Raw genomic sequence first — 6,000 nt, 5'->3', positions numbered from 1 at the left:
TTTTTTTTTTTTTTTTTTTTTTTGAGACGGAGTCTCGCTCTGTCGCCTGGGCTGGAGTGCAGTGGCCAGATCTCAGCTCACTGCAAGCTCCGCCTCCCGGGTTTATGCCATTCTCCTGCCTCAGCCTCCCGAGTAGCTGGGACTACAGACACCAGCCACCTCGCCCGGCTAGCTTTTTGTACTTTTTAGTAGAGACGGGGTTTCACCGTGTTAGCCAGGATGGTCTCGAACTCCTGACCTCATGATCCGCCCATCTCGGCCTCCCAAAGTGCTGGGATTACAGGCTTGAGCCACCGCGCCCGGCTGACCAGCCAATTTTTAACTTTTGTTTTTTGTAAAGACAGGGTCTCGCTATGTTGCCAGGACTGGTCTTGAACTCCTGGTCTCAAGCGATCCTTCCACATTGATCTTCCAAAGTGTTGGTATTACAGGCATGAGCCATTGCACCCAACTTTGCCACTCAACTGGCAACAGTGCAGGTGGCACAGTTGCCAGGATCCTTAGGATTGGACTTTCCTGATGCTTCCCTAATTGTTTCAGAAATCACTGACTCCAGATTCTTGAGCAAGGTTTGCCTTGTTAAAATGAAAACAGAGCAACCTGCGCCGCCAGCAGCTAAGTCCTGGGATAACATTCCCAGGACTTAGACAAGAGCCTGCAGAACCACAGCTTGGTGAGGGGAGGCACACCTGAATTGCTTGGGAGAAGGTGGCTGCAGTTTGGTGTCGGGGCAGGATGCTGCCGGATGGATTGTGTGAAAGTCAGATCCCATGAGGTTCAAAATCCAGGCACTAGTTTCGGCATTTCAAAGCTTGACAACAAATTTGGAGCAGGCTGCCTATAGCGGCAGGTTGGAGGGTAGGGGGAGGATCTTCTCTTTTTCCTTAGGAGAAAGCTTGTCTCGACTTGTCAGGATTCACCTCTGTTCCTTAGATACCCAAGTGCTCGTGGATTCGTTTTATTGCGGGTGGCAGGAGGGATTTAATGTTTCCTAAGCCTTGTTATGAAAATATCTAGAATCTGGAGAGGCAAACAATAGGTGCTGGGGGAGGGGCACCTGCCCTCATGGGGTTGTAGACTGTTAGGAGTATTAAGCAGTGATTTGGGCTTAGAAGGCTGTGGGAGGGCAAGGTGGGAGGAGGGTCCATATGGGATCTGTGAGGGCAGGTCACCTAGATGGATTTGGGGATGGTGCACGCCACCCCCCTCCAACGCCTCCTTCGTAGCTCCTGTCCCCACCAGCAAGGCTGGAGTGGAGGGGGAACTGCAGGAGCTGAGAACCGGACAGGAGAGGCCAGAGAAGGGTGAGAGGTAGGCTTAGCACCCCAAATCCTCCCATCACCCCTCGAAGTTCATTCCAGTGCAGGCTGGCTTGGTAGAGAATGCCCCAGCTGAGGCCGGGACTGTTCCAAAATGCTGTGGGTAATGTCCAAATCCAGATTGTCTGTGAACAGGCCAAGCTGTGATAGACAGTCCTTTCCAGGCCACAAGGCCTGTCTGGGAACCCAGGTCAAGAGTTTCCTGCCCTTGCAAAGAAAACTCATTCCGCTCAACATGCCATTCCTTTTTAAATGGGTAGGAGGATTTTTCTGAGCATCCTTCCACTTGTTGAACCAGCAAGAGCAAAACTGAGGGTCGAATGCCCTGAAAGATGTAAAACTATTTCAGGCCAATTTGAGTCTGGCTGCTTGAAACCTGTTTCCCTCAATGGTTGCTGTAAACCTGTGTTTAGCTTTGTGGTGATGGTCCCAGGAAAAAAAAAATGGCAATAAGGAAACTCAGTTCTTCCTATATATGTATATACTTACATGCTCTCAGACCAGACAGGGTTCCAAAAACATATCGTATCTTTCCCCCGTCTACCCCAAGAGAGCTCAGGTTCATACAGGAGGACAGGAAGGGGTAGACATATAAAAATGACCTGCTTAAAAAGCCGTCTGAGTGCTCAGGTCCTTTGGAAGAAACACCCTAAATTCTGTGTGCTTATGCTTGTGGTCGTAAGACTCATCAGGTGTGGATAAATGTGGGAAAACTCGCTCCCTCTCTCCTTCTCTCTGTTGACAGCCTTATTGAGGCATAATTGTCATCCAATAAACTGCCATATTTGAAATAGACAATTAGATAAGCTTCTTGTGTATATATATGTATACCTGTGAAACTGTCACTGCAACCATTTGTGAATATGCCCAACACCCTTTACATTTCTATTTTAAAAATGTCTTCCCAATGCACATATTTAGTGATTGATGTGCATGAATGCCTGCCTGCCCAATGGGGTGTGTATGTGTGAATTATTTTTTTTTAGCACAATGTAGGGAATCATGTGTCTAAGAATGTGTGTCTTCAAATATGCATTTGGATATATGTGTATTTCATGGCCACACTAAGGGTTCACATACAATAATTGCTTTTCTTTTCTGTATTGATTGAGTCAGGGAGCCCAATTGAGCTGTGCATAAAGGTCTGTTTAGCCAGCCTGACAGATTCCGTGACACCGGGAGAGAAATTTCATGGAAGACAACTCTCTGTTTCCCTCCCCCACTTCTTACTTTAGAGCACCAAAGACACCAATTTTCTTTTTCAGGAGCAAATCCAAAACTGTGCACTTTCCCAGTCAAGTGCAGGGCCCCTGCAAACATTTCCCACATGGATATATGATGTGTGATTTAAATAAGCGGGCCAGGGTTGCATGTGATTTGTGGACTCAGTCTTGCTACTTTATTGTCCCACCTGGACCGGGTGTTGAGACTTCTGACTTCATGGGTAGAAGCCAGCTGAGCTCACCATCGCATAGGGTTAAGGTGGATGACTGTGGAGGCTGACTGCTTTGGTTCAAACCTATTTGACTTTGGGCAAATGATTTAACTCCATTTCCCCACCTGTAAAATGGGGATAATAAGAGAACTCACCTCATAGGGTTGTTGTGAGGATTCAATGAGATAATTCCCGGCAAGAGTGTCACGCGGGATCTGGCAGAGAGCTAGCGCAGAGCATTAGTAACGATTGATGAGACCCTTGACTGACTACTTAGCTGATCAGTTTATTAACAGGGCGATTCCATCCGAAACACAGACTTCAGAAAACTCTTTGCTTACTCATTCTAACTTCCTGGCTAGTTTAGAATCTGAAAGACTGGGAATTTAAATAAGTTCTTATTCCTGTGGTTGAAAAACAACTGCAAATATTAGTCTTTGTGGTTTAGTTGGCTCATTCCCTGATCATGTCATCAATTCAAGGACTATTTGTCTAGCGTTTTGCCTTGGATAAATGAGCAGGGAAAGAAAAGCAATGCATGTGATTAAATTGCCAAGACAATTTGGAAAACTAAGGGCCACCGTTTTTACGGTCAAAGGGCCCATTGCCTTCAGAATGATCTTTCTCTACTTGGATGTAGGTACCAGGTGGAGATAGGTATGCTACAGGGTTCATTTCTTAGGCTACAATCACATACCCATATACCACAGGGCCCCTAATGACGAGACACATTTCCTCAGCCCAGCTGTGATCTCGGACTGGATTTGGGACTTATTTCCCCAGGTGGTTGACAGCTTGAAAAAGATATTTAAAAACTCAAATCTTCCCCAGCGACGTTCATTCTGTGAAACACGTTTTTGTAAAGTTTTCACTGCAGTTGTCAGCAGCTCCCAGAGCAATCCCTAGAAATATTTAGGTGTTAAAAAAGGTCACGTGGGCATTTCATTTCCCTGTTCTTGCAACAATGGCTGTGTATGCAAGCAATGTCTATCCCCAGATATTAACTTAGCTTTGCCATTAAAAGGCATTTTCCTCCTGCTTAAATCATTGTGTAAGGAGTCTATATTTATGAGGTATGAGCTTTCTGGTCGGGACCAGGAAATGAACCCTTAATAGAGAGACATAATTAAGATTTTTGGTCCTCGTGAGGGTTTTAAAAAATTTTTTTCAAAAGCAAGAATTCACAACAATTATTCTCATTAATTTTTACAACCTCTGTCTCAGTTGGAGCTGGTATTTATGTTTGTTTTTCCCCCACTCCCAAATCTCTCCCGGATATCCGGTTTTATGTTGATTTTGAAGGGAGTACATTTGCATGGTGAATAGAAGAAAGTTTTACTGAAGTCTTTTGGTGGAACTGGGAAATCCAGGTGTATCAGTTTGTGTGTCCACGATCTAACACACAGCATATTAGGAAGGGAATTTAATAAACATGGCTGTAGTATGTGAGTGGACAGATATTTTGACCTGCAGATAATGTATGTTGTATGTTGACATTTCTCAAGGGTAATTCTTAGGTCATATAGGCATCTATAATCAGTTTCCAAAAGAAGTTACACGTAAAGATCAACATACCTAAGTGAATATATAAGAAATGTGCTTGTCCTGTGCAATCATATTTTTGCAAGCTATGATGGTAAGCACAAGATTAGGAATAGCCAATCTGTTTGAGGTGTAAGGAATGGATTTGAGCAAAAGGTTTTTGCTGATAACATAACATTGCCCCTTTTCTTCGTTCCTTGGGGCAATTTTTTGTTCTGAGTTCTCAGTGGACATCATGGACTGAGCACTAATTTTGATGCTCAGATCCTCGCTAAATGCTGGTGTCACAGCCTCACCATCTTTGACATTTACTTCTGAGAGTCGGGTGGGGCGGGGTGGGGGGTGGGAGGAAAAGATGTCCTTCATCCACTTTTAAATGACCTATTTCTCCTTAACTTTTTGCAAGTCCATTAAAAGATGATTTATGGTCAACTAGGTGAAATTTCATTGTGATAAAGCCTGCGTGAGAAAGAAAAGTCCCATTAGGTGTTGGGTGTTTAGACTCTTAAAATACAAGTGAATGCAGGAATACACATCTTAAGACGACTTTCCAAAAGGATTTTATAGATTTTTCTACTCATCCAGAAGAGTCAAGAAAAAAATCTGAGGCCAATCTGCTCACGCCTGTAATCCCAGCACTTTGGCAGGCCAAGGTGGGTGGCTCATTTGAGGCCAGGAGTTCAAGAGCAGCCTGGCCAACATGGTGAAACCCTGTCTGTACTAAAATACAAAAATTAGCCTGGTGTGGTGGCAGATACCTGTAATCTCAGCTACTGGGGAGGCTGAGGCAGGAGAATTGCTTGAACCCAGGAGGCGGAGGTTGCAGTGAGCCGAGATTGCGCCACTGCACTCCAGCCTGGGCGACAGAGTGAGACTCTGTTTCAAAAAATAAAGAATAAATAAATAAATAATCTGAAAGCTAAAGGAATAGACACAGTTAAACAAAAATGGGCTGGGTGTGGTGGCTCACACCTGTAATCCTAACAATTTGGGAGGCCAAGGCTAGAGGATTGCTTGAGCCCAGGAGTTCAAGACCAGCCTGGGCAACATAGTGAGACTCTGTCTTTCTGAAAACCCAAATGAAAAAAAAAGGTTGAGGAAGGGAGAATGTGTACACACACACACACACACACACACGGATACTTTAAAAATATTTTAAAATAGACTTTAGGGTAGCCATAGCAGCTCATGCCTATAATCTCAGCACTTTGGAAGGCCAAAGCGGGAGGATCACTCGAGCTTGGGAGGTCAATGCTGTAGTGAGCTATGATCACTCCACTGCACTCCAGTCTGGGTAACAGAGTGAGACCCTGTCTCAAAATAAATACATACATACATACATACTTGGCTCAGCTGGGCATGGTAGCTCATGTCTGTAATCCCAACAGTTTGGGAGGCCGAGGCAGGCAGATCACCTGAGATCAGGAGTTTGCGACCAGCCTGGTCAACATAGTGAAACCCCTTCTCTACTAAAAATACAAAATTAGTCAGGCATGGTGGCAGGCACACGTAATCCCAACTACTTGGGAGGCTGAGACACGAGAATCGCTTGAATCCAGGAGGCGGAGGTCACGGTGAGCCGAGACTGTGCCACTGTACTCCAGCCTGAGTGACAGAGTGAGACTCCATTTAAAAAAAACAAAAACAAAAACAAGCAAAAAACAAACAAAAAAACAAAGAAAAGCTGGTGGGCACAGTGGCTTG

General features: G+C 44.8%; 1 protein-coding gene across 3 annotated transcripts in view; it reads left to right on the top strand.

The window, feature by feature from the left end:
• The window catches only part of TBX5 (T-box transcription factor 5), a 54,737-nt gene that overhangs the window by 14,408 nt on the left and 34,329 nt on the right, over positions 1–6,000 (top strand). The window lies entirely within an intron of this gene.

The sequence above is a fragment of the Piliocolobus tephrosceles genome, chromosome 10, assembly GCF_002776525.5.
Source record: "Piliocolobus tephrosceles isolate RC106 chromosome 10, ASM277652v3, whole genome shotgun sequence".
NCBI classification, from domain to species: Eukaryota; Metazoa; Chordata; class Mammalia; order Primates; family Cercopithecidae; genus Piliocolobus; species Piliocolobus tephrosceles.
This window is presented reverse-complemented; position numbering and strand designations above follow the sequence as displayed.